Consider the following 22,111-nt stretch of genomic DNA (forward strand, 5'->3'; position numbering starts at 1 on the left):
AATGTAAAGCTTTGTAGTCTTTACAAACCCCCAAATCCCTCAGTCCTCTGCACCATCCAGATAGCAGGTTGGACTTGATGGCTGTGCCCCTGTCTTGGAGGGCTAGCAGTGTGCTTGTGGGACTAGTAACTAGCTGAGCTTAAACATTACCCACAGCCATAGCGCCTTGACATAGTGGGCAGAAAGATAACATGGGGTAGAGGAAAACCTGAGCCCTGCAGTTGCAGATGATCCTGGTTTATAGCAGCTTATCTGTGCTGACAGTGCCTTGGAATATCTGTTGGGCAGCAAGTTTCTCGGCTTACATATGGTTTAGCCTTTCTTCTCTGCAGCAGGAGCTCTGGGAAGGGGAACAGCACCAAGGAAAATGTGTCCCTCTTCAAGGAGTCTGTCTGCTGTGGATGGATTGCCTGTATGGGAGGAGCAGTTGGTGAACTTTTGATTTTTGCACTGGGTTCCAGTGCAGTTTGCATTGACCCTGGCGGGGGACAGAGGACATGGAGGTCCTCTTATAATGCTGTTTTGAAACCTGTTCTCTCCATTGCACTCTTGACTACATGAAGGCAGTTGGTTTTCTGTCTCATCCAGTTTAATGGTGCCTGTTAAACTGAAATAAAAGAACAAATATCAGTTGCTGTCAAGGACTTTTAGTTCTGCATTATCATTTATGCTGATAGTTGCAAGTCTGAAAACGAGCTCACAATGTAGCTTGCTTGTTTGCAAGTCTAGATGACCAGAGAATGCAGTGTAAGAACACTGGCATTGCCTCCATCTGGTAGGACATGGGGGTGTATCTGCATAGGAATTGGCATTTGGGGTGGGTCCTGGGTGCTTGAATTGGTTTGGGCAGGTGGGCAGCAGATTGCAGGCAGCTGGTTGAGGTGCCTGCAGGAATCTGGGTGATGTGGGTATATGCTGGTGGGGCAGAACTGGAACTTGAGGGAGAAATTTTGGAGTCACTGAAGTAAGCTGTGAAGCAATGGCTGAAGGAGGGTCTCAGACTGCATGTCGTGGGGCATCTATTGGAGAACTGGGACAGCTGGGACCTTCTAGGAACACAGTTTTTGTATGAGGGAGCTTGTATGTAGTGGTGTGTCCCTCTGGGTTCAGCCTGCTTATTTTCTCCATCACCTTTGCTTGTTGTTTCTGGCTACCCTTTTCTCCTAGGGCCCAGGGGTATAAGCAGAAATCCAGCTGCTGCATCCGCCTCTGCTGAATGAGCAGGATTTTGTGCAGCCCTGTTGGATGTGGACTGTCCCACCCAGGCTGGGCAAGAGTGCGAGGGCTGCCCGTGAACTGCAACATGTAACATGTTTGCAGCTGTGGGTGCCAAGTGCTTTTGTTAATCTCGAGTGAGGAGCAGCTGAGGTTGCAGGTCCTGCAGTGATCTTAGTCTGGCTGCACAGTAAGGTGTGTGCTGCGCTGCCTGTGCTGGCCAAACACCAAATTCTGTAGCAGCAGTGGCTGTGCAAAACCTGGATGCTTGATTCTGTTGTTTATATTCATGTAACATCACATCTTGTGGTGCTACATCGGGTCCATGCTTCACGTTTCATTACAGGCTTTGCAGCAAACCTCTGTGTCAGAGGAGGCAGGAGTTTGAAAACCTTGAAGTAAGACTATTGCCTCTGTATTTTAAGTTCTGGTACTGATTTTTTTCCTGTGGCACAACGGCAGTTAAGATTCTTTGTGTTAAAGTGAGAGAGACTGGGATGAAAGTTGTTCTTCAGGGGAGATGATACTCAAAATGAGCTTGTTCAGAGCAGGAATCTGTTGGGACATGAAAGGAGGATGTGGGGGAGCGTGGGCCTTGGTGTCTAGTCAAGTACTGTGGAACTGCCTTGGTCTCCTCTGTGATTTCCACCAGGTACAAATTCCTCTCTGGGTTTCTGTTGACAGAACAGGCCTTCCTAGTAGAAAAGAGGCTTGAACTTGTCAGAAGTTCCATGGAAGAGGGGCATGCGTTTTGAGTGGGAGTGTTGCTTCCTTCCCTTTTCTTTTGGTACGTTAGAACTTACTCCATTTCTAAACTGTTCAGTAAGCTGGAGCTGAAGAGCCTGGATGGAAACAGCATCTGGAGAGGGCTGTGCTCCAATTGCCCTGAGTCATGCGGGAGGGTGTTGAGGTAGAGGACCTCATGCAGGTGTGGGGTGAACTTCCCAGATGAGAGCTGGGAGCTGGACTGTGGGAGGGAGACTTCTAAAGCACTGCTCTTCAATACACTTTTCTTTGGAGGGTGATTTACTGAAAATCCATTTGGCTTGGGGAGAGTGTCAGTGAAATTTGGAAGGCTGCCGTGGTGCATCTGTGGGATTTCTTTGTTTGAAAAGGTTGTGTCTAAACTTAAGGAAGAATAATAGTGAAGAGCCTGGCATTGTTCTGCAATTGTATGCTTTGAGTGAAATGTGAGGTTGTGTGGTGTTCTGTGCTTGTGCTGGTCTCCCTCTCTCTTCTGCCAATTGCAGAAGTTATTTTTCTGACTTCCTCCTTCAGCACATGTAGCTCCTGGGGGTTTTGACCATAGTGCTGCTGAAATGCAAGTTCTTTCTTTCAGTCATCCCAGAAATGTGAGTCCAACTGTCTCAGTATCTGGGTGTAACCACTACATACCAGAAGAGAGATGCCTACCTTTTTCTGTCATTTCTATTTTCTGTGCATCGAAGTACATCCCTTAGTGGAAGGTTACATCCAGTTCCCCCACCTGTAAAAAAATAAGAGTAGTCTTTTCACTGTATGCCTGCAAGAGAGTCAAAACTTTATCTTCAGCTTCCTCACACTGAAAAATAGTAACTGTTCTGTGGGGTTTGGTGGTGTTCTTTTTTTTACTCTCCAGTGTCTTGATGAAGCTGTGGATAGGAATGACAGGACACAGTACTGTCCCATCCTGAAGGTGCATTTTGAGGAGACAGCAGCATGGGGAGGCTGTCTAGAGGAAGAGTGGTCTTTGGGGAAAAGTTTGGTTGGAAGGGATTCTGCTGGAGTGAGGAGGAAGGTGAGGGTTAGTGCTTCTATTTAGAATGGGTTTTGTTTTAGACTACTGCCCTAAAAGTTGTCAAATACTTGGTAAAGTTCCTGCTAAGCTTTGGAGTGTAATGAGACCCAACTGCATGTGCAGCAGATGTGACCGGGTATCTCTTGGAGATAGGGAGGAAACTGTGGAACAGACCTGGGAGAAGATGATGCTGAGGATCCAAGGCTGTTTACTGGGCACTTCCTGACCATTTCAGATGCTGGCTCACCTCTATAGCTCTCCTGCTGGGTGAGGAAACATGAAGAGGATCTATGCACGTTGTCTGGACTCAAACAGAAGGTTGCTTGTGCAGTGGTGTCACACCTCTCTAGGCTGTGTGATGGCCTTGCAGCATGTGGACTTTCACACCAGCCCTCATGGATCATTCCCAGGGGCAATCAAAACTGATTGGGGTGAGGCTTAGGAGTCACAGCAGCTGACTGGATTCTAACAGTTTTCTCATGTCCTAGTCTATGTGCTCCGATCCCTGTGCCTGCTCCCATCATCTTCCATGGATCTGTCTCTCTGTTGGCTTCCTGTAGGTTAATGAGTTGCAACGTGGCCTGTGAGCATGTGAAGGTAACAGCATGGATGTGTGACCAGAAGGCAGACAGTGAGGACTGCTGGGGCATGGAGCCACTCCAGCAATCTGCATGTTTGCACCTCTTCATGGTGCTAATTCTCTCTCCCAGCTGAGTGCTGAGGGGATTGTGACCTGCGTGAAGTCCATGGCTCCATGTTCTCTATGAAGGTTTTCTTCAAATGCTTGGAAAAAAAGCCTCTCCCGGCTTTTCATCTTGTTACAAAGGATGCATGCTTACGCTGGGAATGGGGACTTTGCTTGGCCAGTGGAAACATGTTCTGGCCTGGTGCAAGTAGTGGCAACTATGTGCTGCATTGGTAGAGAAAGGTGGACTACTTGGAAGAGTAATAATTATGATCAGGTGATGCTATGTAATTAAAAATGCTGATTAATTCAGGTAGGAAGAAATGTTAACTTAAAGGTATCATAACCTTCTGATCTATTGGTATGCTAACATTAGGAGAGGACACCTGCTTGTTAGGATAGCTGCTGGCACATTCATCGGAAGCTTACTGTAGATTCCTGGTATGTTTTGAACTCAGAAAATGTCTGATTACTCAGATGACTGGGTACGTTTCAGAAGTGCTTAATTGGAGGCTTTGTTTTGACTTTGCTTGAATAGCACAAAATGCATAACATTTTACCAGTGAAGGAAATTGAGTACAAATCGGTGCACAGGACAGGCTTTAAAAAAATCACTAAGGTTGTGTTGAATATTTGAGATGCAATGAGGAAAAGCATCCACAACTGAGTAATGGAGATAAAATGCTTGAGGTAAAGCACACTGGCCAAAACCAACCCCTTTATTCTTAGAGCCAGGAGATCCTATTCTCCTTCTCAGTCTGTGTGGGAGATAAGACCAAAATCACATTACTTGGGGCAAGATCAGGTGATCCCTTGCTGCTCCCCATGTAAATCCTATCACAGCAGTTACTAAGTTTGTCACTACTACTGCTGAGTGTAATGTGGACTTTTGTATTCTGTGCAAAAAAGTGTTTAGAGGCTGTTTTGCTGGAGTCAAATTTCCAGTTAGACCTATTTTGTGTCATCTTTTAGCCAATGTAAGGGGAAGCTTGTGGGTGTCAAGAACAGTTCTGAAAGTGTCTTAAAATCGCAAAGCTGTGAGCAAAAGGTCTCTGGAAGGGATTGTGTGTGGTTTCTAGCTGGATGCTGTGCACATGCTCAGTACAGAAGAGCATTAGGAGTGGAAGGAAGGGGCTGCACTTTCAAAGAGCCTCTTTCCTTGCTTTCCACCAAGTGTTCGTGCCCAAGGGACCTTCCTCTCGTGTTCCCTGGATGGTTTGGCCTGTGTGGCAGGAGGCAACTCGGCAGCTGCTTGTCCAGGAAATAAAAGAGCTGCCGAATGGAGCTGTTGATATTCCCCTTTCCATCAGCTCTGAGCCTGTGGATGATTTCTGTGGCAAGCCTGTGGCTGTATCAAATTAGCTATGAAATGATTTGCATAATAGATTAATCAACCGGCAACAAAACATCCCTCTTTTCTGCCAAGAAAAGAAAAGCAACAACTCAACTGTTACAAGAGGCCATTATGTTCCTTGCAACCCTTAATCTTTCTTTTTCCAAGCGCACGTCGTGTTTTGGCCTCACACAGGAAGCTGGCCTGCTCGCTGGCTTTGTGTGCGTCACGTCTTGGCAGCTTTTTGTCGTTCTTTTAGGCCGAGTTTTGCCACCATTATGGTGACCTTCTAGGGAGGGTATTTCCTATGGAATTGGTGGCCAGCTGCCAAACAACTCTGTATTGCCAGGTCCTCCATTAGCCTTCGCCTTTCTGTTGACTTAGTATAGAGAGTGAAATTCCTCTGGGCTCCTCGTGCTCCCTCAGAATGGCCCTGTTTTTCCTGGGAGGTCTGGGAGCAGGATGAGGAGGAGTGGAGGGCCTCAGAGGGTGTGTAACTAAGTGGGCAGGAACTGGTCACTATTTTATTTTTCCTGTGTATCTACCTCCCTGCAAGCCAGCTATATGAATTTCCTGAACCGTATGGTCCTCCTGTGGCTCCAGACTTGACATCTGTGTGTCCTTCCTGGTTGAAGAATGCCACCTCCCAAACTGTGCTGGGGGAGTTTTAGTCTGTGCAGATGATAAGAGGCTTAGCTGCCTAATTGAATGTGATAGCGTGAAGCTCCTCTCATGGTGAGGTTTAATTGGATTATAGTATTGTACAGTGATGTGGAGGCTTGCAGGGCATGCAGCCAGCTTCACAAGGAGAGAATGGATCCTTGCTAATGACTCATTTGTTAAAGACAATGAATTGCCTAGAGAGCTCTGATGGGCATGCCATGGCCGGTAGCTCTGGAGGAGAGATTCCTCAAAAACCAGGGTGGTTGATGACTGCTGCACTTGCAGACCCTCTCCTAGGGTCACTGCAGCTGGAGCAGAGGGTCTGCCTGGTGAGCTTGAGTCTGAGGAAGGGAGGAGATGTGCTCCTTTTGTTTGGAAAAGTAGGTATGTGTGCTTTCTTTTTGAGTGCTGGAGTCTGAAATCTGTTTTCTACTCTAGAACCACTTCAGCCTTTCCCGCGGTGCTTTGTGTGGCTGTGTTATGAGCTGTGCCCTCTCATGTGGTCTACTTGTTCCTGCCACCTAGCAGCTGTGAGTCTGCAGGCCAGTCGGGCTTCAAGTGCAGTTTCCTGCAGACCAATAGCTATTTTTGATCAGGAGCTCAAATGCCAGAATTAGACCCCCCCTGCTCCAGTGGGAAAGCAATTTGTTTTGTGAAGTGTGCAGCAAAAATAAAAATCAGAGCAGCTTGTATGCTGTGCAGTTTGCTTGGTGGAGGTTTTCATGGATATAAACTAGAGCTGGGGTCTGCAAGCCAGAAAGTGTGCTTGGTGGTGTGTGGTGGCTGTGGCACCTTTGCAGTACCCCTGTTCTGGGTTTGGATGCAGCTCCCAGGGGCTGTGTGCTCTGTGGAGGTTGCTGTCTACCTGAACTGCAGAGTGGCTGTTCTGGGGAGTTTTTGTGCTGAAAGTAAATGTGTTGTTTGGCTGAGATTTCAAGAGAGCTTGAAATCTGCATGGTTGCTTAGATCTTATTTCAGAAGAGTTGTCAAGGAAAATAGCACTTGCTCTTCTGTAAGCAGGCAGATTAGCATAGAATATCAGCTTTGTTGTTGTGTGCAGTGTGCTCCTCATCCTCTGTGCTGGTTTGGAGAGTTAGTTTTCTCACAGATGTTTGAATGTGCTGGGAAATGCCCCCAAGGATGTTGTGTGCCATTTGGGCAGGGAACAGCACCAAGACGTGGGGAGGATTTGATCAATTCAATGTTTCCTGCAATGGCTCCATCCAAACTATTGAAGTGAAAAAAATGTGATTGCTTTGGCATTGCTGAGAAATAGTAGTTTAGCCACCTTTTTCCTCATGCTCTAAGATGTGTGGGACCTCTTCCACAAACTCTGGTTTGGTCTAAAGACAAAATCCTCTCCTGCTCTTTTACCTTCTTGGGCAGTCAGGTGCTCTGGAGCTTGTAGCAGCTGAGTGGAAGGGAGAAAGGAAGAGGGAACACTGGTGTTTAACCAGAACCTTAACTGCTTGCAAGTCCTCCTGGGCCTTTGGTAGTTTCTTTTGTTCTAAAAAGAAAAAAAGGAACAAATCTGGTAGTCCAGGGTGGTTTTTTAAGTGTGTATTGGTGGGGCTGTTGAGAGGGGAGGTTTGAAAGTGTAAGGCTGTAAAGTGGGGCTGGGGGTCAAGTGGGTGTCTGTATCCAGGATGAAGTGAAATGTTTTCACTGCTCAGCAAAGTATTTATTCTGCTTTTAAAAGTCTTTGGAAGAAAGGCACTGTCTCCTTCCATTAGATCCCTTTGCTCTGTTAAACTTGACTGTTCAAAAATTAAAGAAAATATATATGAAGGCTATTGTTGTGTGAGGACTTGGAGGTGCTCCTTGCTGTTGGTAAGTAAATGTCATGTGCAGGAAAGACATTTCTGTAGGGATCTTTGCCTCTGCAGGGGAGCACATGGAGGGCAACAAATAGAGACCTGGGAAAACCACGGAGCTCATAATGTGGCTCTGGCCTGTGTTTCAAGGGTTTGTAGCACAGGGCTCTCATTAGTGGCCAAAATGGGCAGCAGTTTGCACGTACACTTGTCTGATTTGTGTTTCCCAACAGGCACTAGGCCAGATCTAGATATAGAGCAGAGAATAACCCCCACCAAGAGATTCTTAGGAAGCCTTATCTATATATAGTCTATGTAAGTCTGTATCCCCTTTCTGCTGAGAAGACAATCTCTGCCTGGGGAACATGGTTAAAGCAGATATACCCCAGCTTGTGAGAACCAGGCAAAGGTCCACAAGAATCACTTCTACTGTGTCCTGTGTGAGTGATCTCTAATGTGTCTTGGCTCCTGCTACAGTGGGTTGCAGTGGGAGATTGTCTGCTGAGGGCTCCAGCTGCACTGCCCTGTGTCATGGATGTACTGTTGTGACAAGCTGGTGACATGGTCCTTTGGCCAGCAAGGCTTATCTTCTGTGGGAGCAGCTGCTGGCCAGAGGGAACAGCTGTGAGGGCTGTGGCAGGGTGTGCGTGCAGAGCTGATGGTGCCTGCGCCCTTGGAGCACGTTGATCTGTCGGGTGCTCTCATCAGAATGGTGAGACTGTAGCTTGGCAATGACTTGTCATGAAACAGCGCTTGTAGGATTTTTATTCCTGTGCAGTTCCCTTTCTTGCAGCTGCTTACCAGGGTGTACAGTCAGAGGAACCTGCACAGGCATGCTGCTGCTTCTGGAATGAGGAACAATTTGCAGTGCTCAGCCCACCTGCTTCATACTAAGGCAAGAAAAAAAAAAACAACAAACATAAGAAAATAATAGCAGGTGGCTTAGATCAGAAGTGGGAACACACAGCAAGGTGGACAAGGCTGGTCTTTCACACAGCAGTGTGTTCTCCTACTAATTTATGTGGGGTGCAGTTTCACAATTAGGATCTCTGAGGCTGTTCCCATTCAGTCTTCCTTTCCATATAGTAGGCAACTTTTTCCAACTGATGCACAACCAGGTTTTGAAGCTGTCCCAGCAGCTGCGGGCCAGCTGTGGAGGAGCACAGCCTTCTTTCTACTGCAGAGTTTGCCCACCTAGCATTTTTGTGGTGCATCCTGAAATCAGAAGTGAGTCTGGGGAGCTTTCTACCAGCTTCCAGCCTGAAGTGTTAATCTCTGAAGAGCTTGTGAGGTTCTGACAGATCTGCTGGAGGCACAGCTTCTCTTTGGATACATTTGGCTCTGGTATTGTGGATCTAGGTCTGTCTTTGAAAAAGAACAGACGGTGTTCTATACTGGAGAGGCTGATACTTTTTTCATGTGCTTTAAGGAATTGGTCTGTCAGTGCAACTCTTAATGCTTTGCAGGCTGGAAGCTTTACGAGAGATGCTCTGCCTTTCCTGAGCCCATGAATGTTGTAGGGCTGTTGGAGGACATCTCCTCGCACACGATTTTACAAATATAGCAGGATCGTTTGAGGTCACTCAGTCTTGAGTTTCTTCAGGGAGGGCACATTGCAGCTGGAGGCTGTGCCAAAGCTAGATTTGACTGCCTCTGGAGGGGCTGTTCTGAAAATGGGTGTCTAACCTCAAGACAATGCTGCAAACTTTCCAGCTCATCTGATGTGTGCAGAGTCTTCATTTCCCCTTGTCACACGTGTCCTGATTTCACTGCTACCTTAACAGTGTGAACTCATTAGTTTGTAATGGGGACAGGGATGTTACCATTCTTAGCAGAGCACTTGTAGTATCCATTTTCTGGCTGTGGGGAGCCAGCATGGGGGTCCCAACCTTTTTGCAATTCCATCTGTGCAGTGGGTAGTTGTGGGTGTAAGACATGAAGCATCTACCAGTCTCTGCTGGCTACAGCAAAGCTCCAATAGCTCACTTACTGAAGAGTTCTTTCTTGGATGCACACAGAGCTGTGCCTACTGTCCTGACACTCTTTAGGTGAGGTAGCCAGGTTTTACCAGCTCCTCTGAGGCTGATGTTTCTGATGGCTTTTTGTAACTTACCTGCTTAGGCTGCTGCTTGCCCTCACCTGCTGCCTTGTGCCAGTGCATTTGAGAGTTCAAGTGGTGAAGTGGACCAGGGTAAAATCAGTAGAGGTGAGGAAGCAGGCAGTGTTTCAGTTGGATCATTTTGCTGCTGTGCTTTGCTGCATTGATGGTCCAAAATGTGATGCAGGTGAGTGTGGGGGTGAGGATGGAGCAGGTAACTTGTCTAATCTAGTGCTGCTGCTGGGAAAGCATCAAATGGAAGCGAAAAGTGGTTCTGCATGTTCCCAGTATATGCACCACGTTTCTAATTTGGCAGAGCTTCTCCTTAGGCCAAGGAAATGGCTTCTAATGACTGGGAGAAGTCGGTTTAGAGGCTTGTGTTTTAGCTGCCTGCTGGAAACTCTGGGAGGTACCAAGTCTTCTGTGTGTGTAGGTCAAGGGGAAGAGATAGTTGGGATAGAGGTGGCCTTTCCTTCTTGTGGGCTCTAAGAGGAGGTCTCTGGGGGGAAGAAGGGTTTGGGAGCTAGGCTTTTTGTTAGGAGATTGTCAGGCAGGTCCTTTCTCACTTCAATAATTGACTGTAACCAAAGCTACTGGAGATTGCTGGGGATGTAACTGAATCTTTCATACCGATTCTTATGCAAATTCAAACATGTGCTCTAGGTTTCTAATGGGACACCTACAAATACAATTTGCTCCATTCAGAACCCTGTGTTTGTGCACAGGATCTGTAATTGCTAATTACAGTAAGAGTGTGACTTGCAGAGCTGCATCTGTAACAGTTTCTCAGTGCTGCTTTTACCTGTAAACATGAAGTTTCCTCCTAAACTTTACGTAAGTGACCTGTGTAGGTTCTGACACATGATTTGGTGTTTGGTGCTGAAACTGTCCATTGCCATACTGCTCTGGTTCAGTAGCAAAATGAACTTGTACATTTCAATGATGTTTTCTTTGCTGCTATGTTGGGGCTCATTAAAAGTAAATTAAGTGACCTTGAGTTCTGCAGAAAATAATTTGGTGTGTTTAACATGGAGTGCAAATAATAAGTTTCTACCCAGTAAATCTATGACTATGAGTTGACGAGGACATTTGATAAGTATTATTTTGGGCTCCTGGGGAGGAGATCAGTGTCTGCAACTTCCTGGCATGGCTTCAAAATTAGGCTTGTTTTTTTCATAAATGTGCCACGTAGTAATAGAGTAGTTGGTCAAAAACGCATGGGCTTATTTCTTTAAAATATAAACAGCCTAGAAATGTTTATTTGCAAAATATTCAGTGAGTGACTGTAAGCATTTCCATGTTTCTACAAGAAATGAAGTTAATTATATAATAAGCAAAGATTCATATGGCTTAATTTGTCTCCCATCTGGCATTAGTTAAATTGATGTTTTCATCTGCATGACCTCTTAGGGTGGAGAGAAATGATGAAAATAGAAAATGTGACTGAAAAAGACCTCCCTAGGTCATCTTCTATCCCGTGTAAAGGTTGGAGCAGCTCCACTGAACAACTCCTGACAGCTGCTTGGGGGAGCAACTATTCCCCCTCTGCCGTGATCCATGTTATTGAGTAGAGACTGTAGAGTTTTAAAATGGTTGCTTTTAGTGGATTGAGGAGTTGCCTGTCCTGTATGCAGTCCTTCCCAAGCATATACATTTATATTCAGACTAAATAGATTAACTACAACAGGAAGAGCTTCCTTCTTAAAAGAAAGCTATTGTTAGAGCATCACTTATCATAAATCTCTAGTACTTCTAATCCTGCTCTCCTCCCATGGCCCTTTTGACCCTTCCATCTGCCTTCTGATTTACAGTTTGAAGGGTCTGCTCTGAGTTTCTTGGGGCTGACCTGCAGCCTTCCTTCTGTGGCCTCTTCCTCTTCAACCAGCAGTTTGAAGTGTGAAAAGGATCATTGCAAAATGCTCCCTTTCCTGAAAATATATCTGCATGCTTTCTAACTGGTAGAAAGATGATATGCTGCTTTCCTGATCAAGTTGCACCCACTGCCTTAAAATGAAGTATTTGCAAGGAAAGCTGAGAACTGCAAGAACTGGATTATATATATTTCATGTTGCTAGTGGCTTCCTAAGGGCTGAACTCCCTTTTGTTTGCTCTTTAGCCTCTTCCCTGTGCTGCTGCTTAGAGCATGCCAGAATTTAAGGTGCTCCAATTTCTCTTTCAGGCTCATGTATCTTCTTTTTGCCAGGATTCTGCTTTATTTTGCTTAATAGAGTTGAGGACCATTAATGTAGGCTTTGTCCTTGCTTCCCAGGTAAACTCTGAGTTCTTCCAGGTACTTGGTAAGCTTTGCCTGCTCATGTTCATTCCCAGTGAGGATCTGAGACAGCTGCTTGCAGATACCAAAGCAGATCAGAGGATATTATCCTCCCAACATGTAGCATTCAGCAGCTCAGATGTAAAGCTGCTCACTGAGACAAAACCTTGGCCCATGTGGATGTTCTTGAGGATCAGAAGCCTGGCCAGTGCTTAGTTCAAGCAAGCATGTAGAGATTTTTCCAGGGAGAGGGGATTTCAGAGGTGAATTTTCTCAGTTCAGCCTTTAGTCAGCATGCTCCTGTTTTTCTGAAATGTGAATGGCAGGTCCTGCTGGGTGTCATTAGAAAAATATTTATAATAAGCTTTTGCTGTTCATTCAATTGTTTCCTTCTTCCAGGATTGTAACCTAAACTTACATGGAGGCTGACAGTGCTGAGCAGCTCTGTTTATGTTCCTGCTGCACCTGTGTTGAAGGCCAGCTTTCTGGTGCTGCTCCCTGGCCATGCATGTGTGGAGTGCAGAGTGCTCAGCTCTTCCCGATGCCCTGCACAGATGCTGATGGTACTGTGTTTTAAAGAGGCACCTGCCATGTCTGGGTTTGGATACTCAGGTTTGCTTTACAGTACTGTTCTCCTGCAGGTCTGAGGAGCCTGGGTCCTGGTGTTTCTGCCTTTGTACAACACTGGCATTCAAGAGCATCTCTGGATGAAAAATCCTGTTGCAGCAAGGTGCTTGAGTGCAGGCTCTGGTCCAGAGTAGGTTTGAGTAGGTTTAGCCTGACCTTGCCAACACCCCAACTGCATTCTGCCTCGTTCTTGTGGTATTTACTTCTCCCCTGGCTTCTCGCGGAGTTGCCTCAGGCTGCTGCTGTGGTTTCAGGCTGTGAAGGCAGTGCTTAGTGCTTGGCTTCTCAGGGGACTTGGAGTCAGTGCACACTCTCCTGCAGAATGGATCATTGTAAAACTACTGGTGAATATTGGTCAAGTCACAGAGATCTTCACAGGGCTTCAAGGGAGGTGGGGAAAAGGTGCTTTCTATCCTCTATACTTTTAGGTGCTGTGTAAATTATTCTGGTGGTAAAACAAGCAGCTGTGCAGGAATCCTGCTTTGTTTAGCTTTGACCAGCAGTGTTCTGGGTCCTGGATGTGTGTCGGTGTGAGGCTGCCACCATGGTGTGCTCTGCTTAGAGTTAGCTCTTGGTTTAGGACAACCATGAGACAATTTCACTCTGCTTTTCTTTACTTCCACTAGGCTGTCGTAGTTCTGTTTGGTGGCGGTCAGATTTGCTGATGGTTCATATTTTAGCTGGGAAAAATGTGCCTTGTTGGGATTCTGGTATGTCTGTATACAATTAAAAATGTTGAGTGGGCTGGGAATAGCTTCCAGCAAAGTTGTATCAGTTTCTTGGAGCTCTTTTGTTTGGTAGAAATTCCTTTCTATACTCTCCCCCTTCCCATCCTCCTGACAGCCCACCTCTTTTCTACAAGGGCATGCTGAGGTATAATTCACAGCCATGTGACTGAAGTGAAATATGCACAGCTGCAAATGCATTTTTAAATGATGCTTCATTGTTAAGGCATCTCTCTGAACAGGTTTGCAGTTCCAGTAGCCAAGTGATCAGACTATGGTAACAAAGAGGATTTTGTTAAAAACGCTTGACTTTGATTTTTATCAAGCTCTGAGAATGTTTTGACCACTCACTACTTTTGAGTGCAGACAGGAAGTATCTGGAGCAGGGTAGGTCCATGGTGGAGAAATTTGTTAGATGTATCCCTGAGAAAAGGGTATGTAGTTGAGTTTTCCTTTGCTCTCACTGAATGGTGTTGTGGAGATCATGACAGTAGAGTACAACAAAGGACACATTAGACAAAAGTTTTATTGATGTTTGAAGCATCAGGAATATTCCAAGTTACATGCTGCAGCTCTCCTCTACCTTCCCACTGAATGGAGACATTTTCAGCTCTCTTTCCTCTTTGGATCCATCAGACTTGCTGCTGCTGTGTTTTCTTGCTCTTTATGATGCATAATAAAGCCCAGCACCTGAAAGATCCAGGCATTCAGTATTCTGTCACAGTCACTGTGGCCCAGTGCTTCCAGGATTTGGGATGGGGTTGTCTGAATCAGCCATACCAAGATCCAACATCTGTTTTATAGGTAAGTTGAAATAGATTTACTGACATCCAGGACATCACAGAGGCTTGTACCAGTTTAAAGGTAGAATTTGGTATAGCTTGGTGTGAACAATTCTCTAATCTCTGGAAATTCAACAGTTCATCTTGTCTCCCACAGTTTCTGTCTCTTGAACATTGAATTCAGGCTCTTCTAGCTTTTGCTTCTCTGGTTTCTGTCCTCTCCCAGCAGACTGCTACTGCAGCTGCTGACAGTCTCCTGGGCTATCTTGGTTTCAAAATTATCACCAGATTTTCCAAGCTATTGCATGAGTAGCTTTAAGCTTTTCTCATGTGAGTGAATTCACACTCTCCACCAGTCCTCCAAGAGGACCTGCTCTGAGTAGAAGGTGGTCTGTTTTTGAGATGGTACATTGCAAACAGAGGACCCTGATGAACATCAGTCATGGGGGACATCTGTCTTTGCAGTGTTCTTGCTGATTCAGGTGTGAAAACAGAGATGTGACTTAGTAAGTTGTAGTTAAATGAACATTTATGTATGGTCAGAATTCTCACATACATAAATGAAAATATCTTAGTGGAACAGTTTAGCATGTACCCTCCTTGCCTCCAGGGTTTCCCTTCAGCCAGTTTCGAGGTGCTTGCTGTGAGCTGACCTTTGCTTCACAATGGTGGAAATGAAGGCTCAAAATAAACACCTGGTGAGTGGTAGCAAATCTATGCTGGATAGCTCAGGCTCACCAGGGTTGTGGGAGCCTCAAAAACACTTGTTCTCTCTGTAGGAAAATATGATTTCTTCAGAAACGTGGATTTGACTGCCTTGGCGCTGACTATCGTCCCAAACCATGGCCTGGGACACTTCTTGCAAACTGCATGCACAGTCTTAAAATGTGAGGCATTATTTGTAAGTTGTGACAAGGTAGGGATTGCCCCTTTCATCATGGCTTCAGTGCAAGTACCTAGGATCCAAAGGAAAAGAGCATGAGGGTTGGTGGATTTTTATTGCCCTATAACAGATGGGCACAGAAGTGGATTTAATGTTTTACAGGTTCTCCAACAGAGAATTTCTTGCATCATCCTTTTAAATCTAATCTCAGTCTGCCAGATGTGGAACACTTAACAGGTTTAGGAAATGTGGTGTTTAGTAGATAAGTTTGGCTGATAGTATATTTGAGACTATTAGTGAAAAATTTCAGCAGTCAGAAACATACAATGTATGTAAGTACAGTTCATGTATGACTAGCCATGGACCCCAGTGCAGAGTTTGATGTGGTTGGTATTGCCTATGGCCATGTGGTAAAAATCAGAGGTTGAGTGTGATCCTTGGAGTGTGGAGAGCATAACATTAAGGATATATTCCATCCTGATGTCTGAAAAAATTGTGATACTTGTCCCTGTCTCACCCCCACTGATGATCCTCAACTGTTTCTGTAGCAGAAATGCTCCTTGATAGCCTGAGTACGTGCACCTGCTTTCAGGATGGTCCTTGCCTCATGCATGAGGAGAAGCACTGACCACAAATGATGCTGATACCTATTCCTTGCTCTTGGCATCACTGTCATATCAGTGTTAGCTGGTTGCATCAGGCAAATGTTTTAGAACACTCTCAGGGACCTGAGCCTGGTCTAGCTTTGGAGTTTGGCCTCCGTGAGTGATCTCGTAGTATGGTCCTGTTCACAAATGGAGTAACTCCATCTTAATGCTGGATAGGCTCCTCAGTAATCCCTCCCAGCAGTGAACCTTAATGTCCTGCTGAGGAAGAGGCACCTTGTGTCCAGCCTCTGCTTGTTCATGCCTCGTATACCTCCCTCCGTCTGCTTATTCTGTGGAGCATCTACAGTTTATCTGGATAAATCTGAGTGCAGTGGGAACTTGCAGGCCTGATGAAAGGTTGTGGGGACTGAGTGGGTTATGATTGTCATAAATCATTTACTGTTTTATTGCTTATATTCAGCATTCAAAACCTAATGGGGGTCTGGAAAAAGTTCTAAGCAGTGTTTTCACTTTTTCCAGACCCCCATTAGGTTTTGAAACTGCACCTCAGAGCACCTTGTGTCTACCACAGCTTACTGTCCTGCTTGTATATACAGGTCACTCTAACATTTTAATAAATTCTCTTGACAAATTGATCTAACAAGTTCAGGCATTTGGTTTGCTTTGCTGCTCTCTTACTGCTTTCAGAATGAAATAATAGCAGCAGTGATGCTAAAGAAATGTAGTATGTAAATAATATTAAATCTCTGCTTGCCAGTTGAACTTCTGAGCTGCTGTTGAGGTTTAGAATATTAAGCAAATGCAAATGTTTCTCTGGATGAAATCCCTGCCTTCTCTTGCCTCTGCATCCATTTGACACTGGGGATTCTTCTGCCTTCCTTTAGTAAAAGTCATGTTTCCTTTTATCCTGAATAAACTTACAAGTGATGTAAGCTTTCAAAAAGAGAGTAAGCAAAGTCTGAGTTACCAGGTTTTCTCCCTTTTCTATGAGAAATGCAGTGAAATTTCAGTCACAAGGGGTTTTTACAGAAAAGAAAACAAATGCAAAAAAACTTGTGCTGAGTTATTTCCAAACAAGTTCTTTTTCAGTAGCAGCTCTTTAAAGTAGAGCATGCAGAACATATTTAGATGTGAAGGGAGAATTGCAGGAGGGGGAGGAACATTTTTAGAGTGTTGTTGAGAGACATTTTGAGATCACCTCGAGACTGGGAGTTTTCTAAAGGAAACTTCTCTCGTTGAGAGGAGCTCAGAAGCTCTCTGAAAACCTGAATGGTTTGCAGCCCCACTGCAAGGCCTGGAAATGTCTCTTCCTGGCTGTCCCCTAGGCTGTAAGGACAGCCTGGTGATGAGGTTTCTTTCCTGTTCAGGTATCCCCTCAGACGGGGCTGGGGTGGGGGGAAGATGTTTGATGCAGTCTTTGCCAATGCAAAATCTGCTGCTGCACTGTAAAGTAACCTGCATGGGTCAGCTTTAAAGACGACAAAAGATCCTAGTTTCTGTCCATCAGTGCACTTTTGCTGGGTTCTGTAGTTTTAAAGGCTTTTCTTGGAGAGCTTGTGTTGTGCTTGACAGTGGGCTACAGGCACTGCACTCTCTGTGAGCCTCTTCAGTCCAGTTGGGCTGATTTTGGAAGTTAAAATACCATTTCTGGTTACAGCTGAAGTTCCTTCCCTGGCAATACTGGTGGTAGTTTCACTTCAGCAGTCTCATTCTTCCATCAGCCTAGGTAATGTGGCTAACAATTTGGCTTTTAAAATCTTGTCAAATCCTGTACTCCTTCAATGATTTTGTTCCCACCTTATCCGTGCTCTTCTGAGCACTCCAGCAGGCAGTGTGCAAATGAGCAGGCACTGCAGAGCATTTCAGGGAAGAAATGCAAGGGATAGATGCCGGAACACACTGCAGCTCCAACCAAAGATATCAAGAGGCATTTCTTTCCTTGCAAGGAGTGCTGAACACTTCTGTGTTTTCAGACCTTTTTTGACCACCTTTAATATTGCAAAGCTCCTTTCTTTGCCCCATCCTTTCAGGGGAGACAAATCTAGAAGGGATAGTACATTTCAGCTGCTTTACCCTCCGTGTTTTGTTCCAGTTTGAGGATGTTAACCAGTGTTTCCACTGTGTTTAATGTTGAATAGAGTTTCCCCAGCTTTAATGGCAGGATCTGGAGTTCTTTGTGAATTATATTTAGCGCTTTGAGAAGCTGCTTTGTCAGCTGTGCATTGTTGCCTTGTAAAAACTGGCACCATTCAAATCTAAATACATGCTTCTGGGAAAAAAGAACCTTTTATAATATTTTGAATGTGTTTGATTTGGAAACATCCTTTGAGCTGTGGCCAGAGAGCAAATGGGTTGTGAGGGTTGCAGTCCCCCATTTGAAGCACCTGTGCACAGGTGAGCTGGTGCTGAGGGGCTCAGAGGAGCTCAGTGCTTGTGTGCTGTGGTGCTGTCAGAGCAAACAGCTGAGGTGCTGCTAGTGTTATACAGAGTGTTTGGTACAGCTGCAGAAATTGCTCTTTGAGGAGCTGATAGTTCTCCTAACCTTCCTTCTGACCTGCTGTTGAATACATTGGGGTTTGGAGTTGCAACATTCCCTTTGTGACTCCTTCCCTGTAGCTCAGCTTAGAGTGCTGTATTTAGTCCTCCTATGTTTGAGGCATGATGAGAAATGTGCAAAAAATGCTTCAAACTGAAGTGATGAATTCTGATATCTCTTTGATCATCACCCTATTCATCTCCAGAGTCAGGGGAGGAGGGAGTTGGTATTAAGCATGGGGCAAGTAAAGGAACAGCACAGACCATTAGCTCTGCAAGGTTTTGGGGTGGTTGGCTGCATGTTCTAATCTGGAAAGATGCCAGAGTGGGAGGGTTTTGACAGCCTTGCTGCAATGAGACCCGCATTGGGATCTGTGAGTGTTCTTCTAGTCTGAAAGCAAGCCTGCCAGTGAGATGCTTTGCATATTTGATTGCTGTACTGACTGATACCAAATGTGCCATCAGAGTTCACAAATGTTACTGACTGCTGCTGACTGCTTTGCCTTTACCCTTAGAGGACATTTTGAGTTCTCAGTTAAAAGGCAAATGACCATTTGAGTTCTAAATTACACCCATGTTGTTCTCCCATTTTGTTTATTTTGGGCCATGTTGCAAACTTTGAAAACAAAGCCCTGTTCATCTGGCACTCAGTGGAACTTGTTTGAATAGAGGTTACAGAATGACATTGTGTTTGGAATGGCTTTGCTTACTTGGGTCCAGATGGGTCAGCAAGGGAAAGGCAAGCATAAAAAACAAACAGAAAAGCCTACCCCCAAAGCTCCTTAGAAAAACCCTCCTACAGCAGTTTTCAGAAAGTCTGTTTATTCAGAGTGGTGTAAGGTGTCTGTCTTTCAGAGGAGCACTGAGTCTAAAGAATTACATGGTACCAGGATCTTGGCTTTGGGAGCACCATATGTCTGACTTTCTTGTGAACTGGGAAGTATTTGGAGGTGGTTGAGTGAGAAGTAATTTGATGCAACCCATGGTGTGAGCCTGTTTGGTCTCTGGAGTGACAGGCTGTTCAGCTCTGCATCAGAGGGTATCATGGAAGCTATTTGAAATGGAGAGAAATAAGGCAGAGAGATGGCAAATTGTTCATGCCTTGAGAGCAAGCTCTGATTTGGGAACACCGAGAAGCCATCTGTTTTTCCTTGCCTGCTTTCTTGGCTGGAGGCTTTCTTGCCCTGATTTCTCATAATGAAGAGATCACAGTGACAGGTAACGCAAGTGGAACTGAGCTCTTTGTTACAAGCTCTTGTGACATGGGCCTGAATTTAAGGCTCATATTGCCATAGTGTTTTGTCCTCTTGATGTGGTCTTTGGTGGACAATGTACAGATAAAGGGACAGATCAGGAGATTTCAGGCTGAGTCCTGTCCTATAATGAATGATTTGCAGGCCTTAGGGATATGTGTGCTCTTGTTGGGACTGTGATGTCTCCTGGGGTACCAAGTGGCTAACAGGAGCATGCAGAGAGCACGGCACCAGGTGGCATGGCAGCAAGCTCTTGCTGTTGACTGTTCAGCAGATGGAACAAAAGGCAGAATAACATCCAACTTTTTGAAATATGGCGAGTGCAAGTGTGATTTGGGACCTTTCCTTCCTACTATCAAAAAGAAGGTACCAACCGCTAAACCAGACTGGCCAGCACAGGACCTCCCTCTGACTCTGCCTGCACTCAGATACATGCTGGCTCCTCCCTGCCAGGTGCATACGGGCTGGGGATGGGGCAAAGGAGCTGCTGGGGAAGTGATTGTTTGGAGAACAGAGTTCTTGACACGGAAGTGGAGGATTTACCATCAGACTGCTCTAGATGGGAGTGAGGAGGAACAAGCAGGCTGGCAGAGGAGCTGCTCTCTGTCCCGCAGTTGCAGGGAGCTGGTCACGTGTGGGCTCTGACATTCTTAGTTGCTGTGGAGACGTTACAGCTCCTGACCTGATGCTGCTGCATTTGGGGATGCTGTGCTCAGCGTGGAGGCATGGATGTGGTGGGGAGAGGGTGGGGATTATGATCCAGGCAAGGCACATGCTGGAAAAAACACATGCCTTGAGGCATTTTCCTTAACATTTTAATCTCTTTGACAGGTGCCTTTAAAAGAGCTGGCTGTGAGGATGTCCTCTGTTGCATGCTGGAAGGCTGGGTGCTTTGTTCTCACAATTGGCTGCAGTTTGGGAGGACTGTGCTGGTACAAATGAAGATGCAGAGATGCTCTGCTCTGTGTTTTGTGGCAAGCTGTGAGTAGATCAGGAAACCTCTAGCTCTTATGGGCTTTCTCATCTGCAGCTCCCACTAGTTTCATAGGGTTTTGGATGCAGATGGAATTGGCTCCTGGCAGGCAGGGAGAGCGTTCCAGTAGCATGCCTGGAATAGCTGGTCCTGGCAATGAGACTGCTGTCTGGGGCAGGGGGCCAGCAAGGAGAAGGCAGGTTGTGTAAGGAAGGCATGCAAGGGAAGGGTGAGCCAGGGAAGTGAGGGCTGCTGGGTTGGTTCCGTCTGTGAAGGTCTCTCCTCTTCATCCTCTACCCCCGGTTTGGTTTTGTGTTCCTCCTCCCAGTCTCCTTTGGTTTGGAGTGTGATTCGTTTGCTCATTCTTGTATATGCTGTTGCACCAACCCATAAAGCATGTGGTGGGGAGCTGCCCTCCACCCTGGCAGGTTCAGTTAAACTTAAAAGGTTGTGTCTTCATTTTGTTGCTGGCTAGCTGAGAAATGAAGCCCTAGTTACGGAAGTCACTTGACCAGCCTGCATCTCAAAGGCTCTCCATCCCTGACAGGTGCTGCTTTGACAGCTCTCATTAGGTGCTCAAATGGGAGTCTGGAATTTCAGTGTTGAGGCTTTCTGAGCTCATGCAAGCTTGTTAGACCCCCTGCTACCTCTGACCTTTGGTCAGATGGATGTGGCTATGCCTGGTTTTTTTCCATCTTGCTTGTTCCTTGGTTGTGGTTACTCCAGCCATTACTAAATTAGTACAGCAAATATCAGATGTGTTTGTGTCATATGAAATATAGAAAATGTAATCCTAATGGTGTGTCAAAGGAGCTTTGACCATGAGTCAGCTTTTCATTATTTGCTGACTTTAGTCTTTAAAGCTAATAAAACACCTTATTGCTACAAAAATTTGAAAACGTGGATCAAATCTAATCCATAGGTGCCACAGACTCTTCCATTGATGCTTACTTTGGTGTCAGGATGCTGTGCTGTCCCAGTGTTCTGGATGCTGGGTTTGAAAGAGAAAATCAGGAGACCTGTATATAACTAGACGTGGTAGTCTAGAGGTAGCATGGTGTGAACACAGGGGTGAGTTTGCCTAACTCCTTTGTATTTCATTGCCTGCCTGAGAAACAGACCTAATACCTGCTTTGTAGTTTTGTTGTTTCCCGCCCCCCCCCCCCCCCCAAGTCACCCTGTAATGGGCTTTGAAACCATCCAAATGAAGAGTGAGAAGCCAAATGTACAACAGTGTGTGCAAGAATGGAGATGTCTGCTGAGGTCAGCAGATGTGTGAAGGGAGCTGCTTCAGCTGTTGCCGAAACAGCTTCTTAAAGAGAGAGAGAGGGACTGTTTTCTGGGTAGCACAGGGCAGAGCATGTACCTGAAGGTGAGCAGTTGGTGACAGGCTGATTTCCTGCCTGTGTGACTTGGAATACATCAGGTCTCAGCCTGGTAGTCAGAACATGGTGTGAAACAACTGCCAGTTTGTACGCGAAGTTTTACTTGGCTACCTGAAGAGTGAGTGGAGCTGTGGAGATACAGCTTTAACCTCTGTGGATTTTACCAGCATCACTGTGCCTCAGTAGTGTCCTTTCCATACCAATGAAGGGCAAAAAAAATGAGATGTGTCAATGGAATATGTAAACTCTGTTTTGTGAGCCAGTTATTTGGCTTGCAAGGATCCTGATCCCTTTCTGCCTTAGGTGACTCCCCTAGAGTCAGCCAGCAATCTCTTGTCCCACTGAAAGAAGACATCTCTCAGCATTTTCAAATTGATATGCTGGAATATCTAAGCTTGGATGCACTTTAATCCTTGGTCATATTAACTACATGCTGCTCCTCAAATAGCAAATGTGCCCATGCAGAATTCTAGAATCTTTTAA

The 22,111-nt window shown here is 45.6% G+C and overlaps 2 protein-coding genes across 3 annotated transcripts in view; both read left to right on the forward strand.

Annotated features, from left to right (window-relative positions):
* MTA1 (metastasis associated 1) overlaps positions 1-22,111 on the forward strand; it is a 240,216-nt gene that overhangs the window by 73,609 nt on the left and 144,496 nt on the right. The window lies entirely within an intron of this gene.
* PACS2 (phosphofurin acidic cluster sorting protein 2) overlaps positions 1-22,111 on the forward strand; it is a 78,941-nt gene that overhangs the window by 984 nt on the left and 55,846 nt on the right. The gene's annotated exons all lie outside the window — the stretch shown is intronic.

This window comes from Apus apus, chromosome 7 (genome assembly GCF_020740795.1).
Source record: "Apus apus isolate bApuApu2 chromosome 7, bApuApu2.pri.cur, whole genome shotgun sequence".
NCBI classification, from domain to species: Eukaryota; Metazoa; Chordata; class Aves; order Apodiformes; family Apodidae; genus Apus; species Apus apus.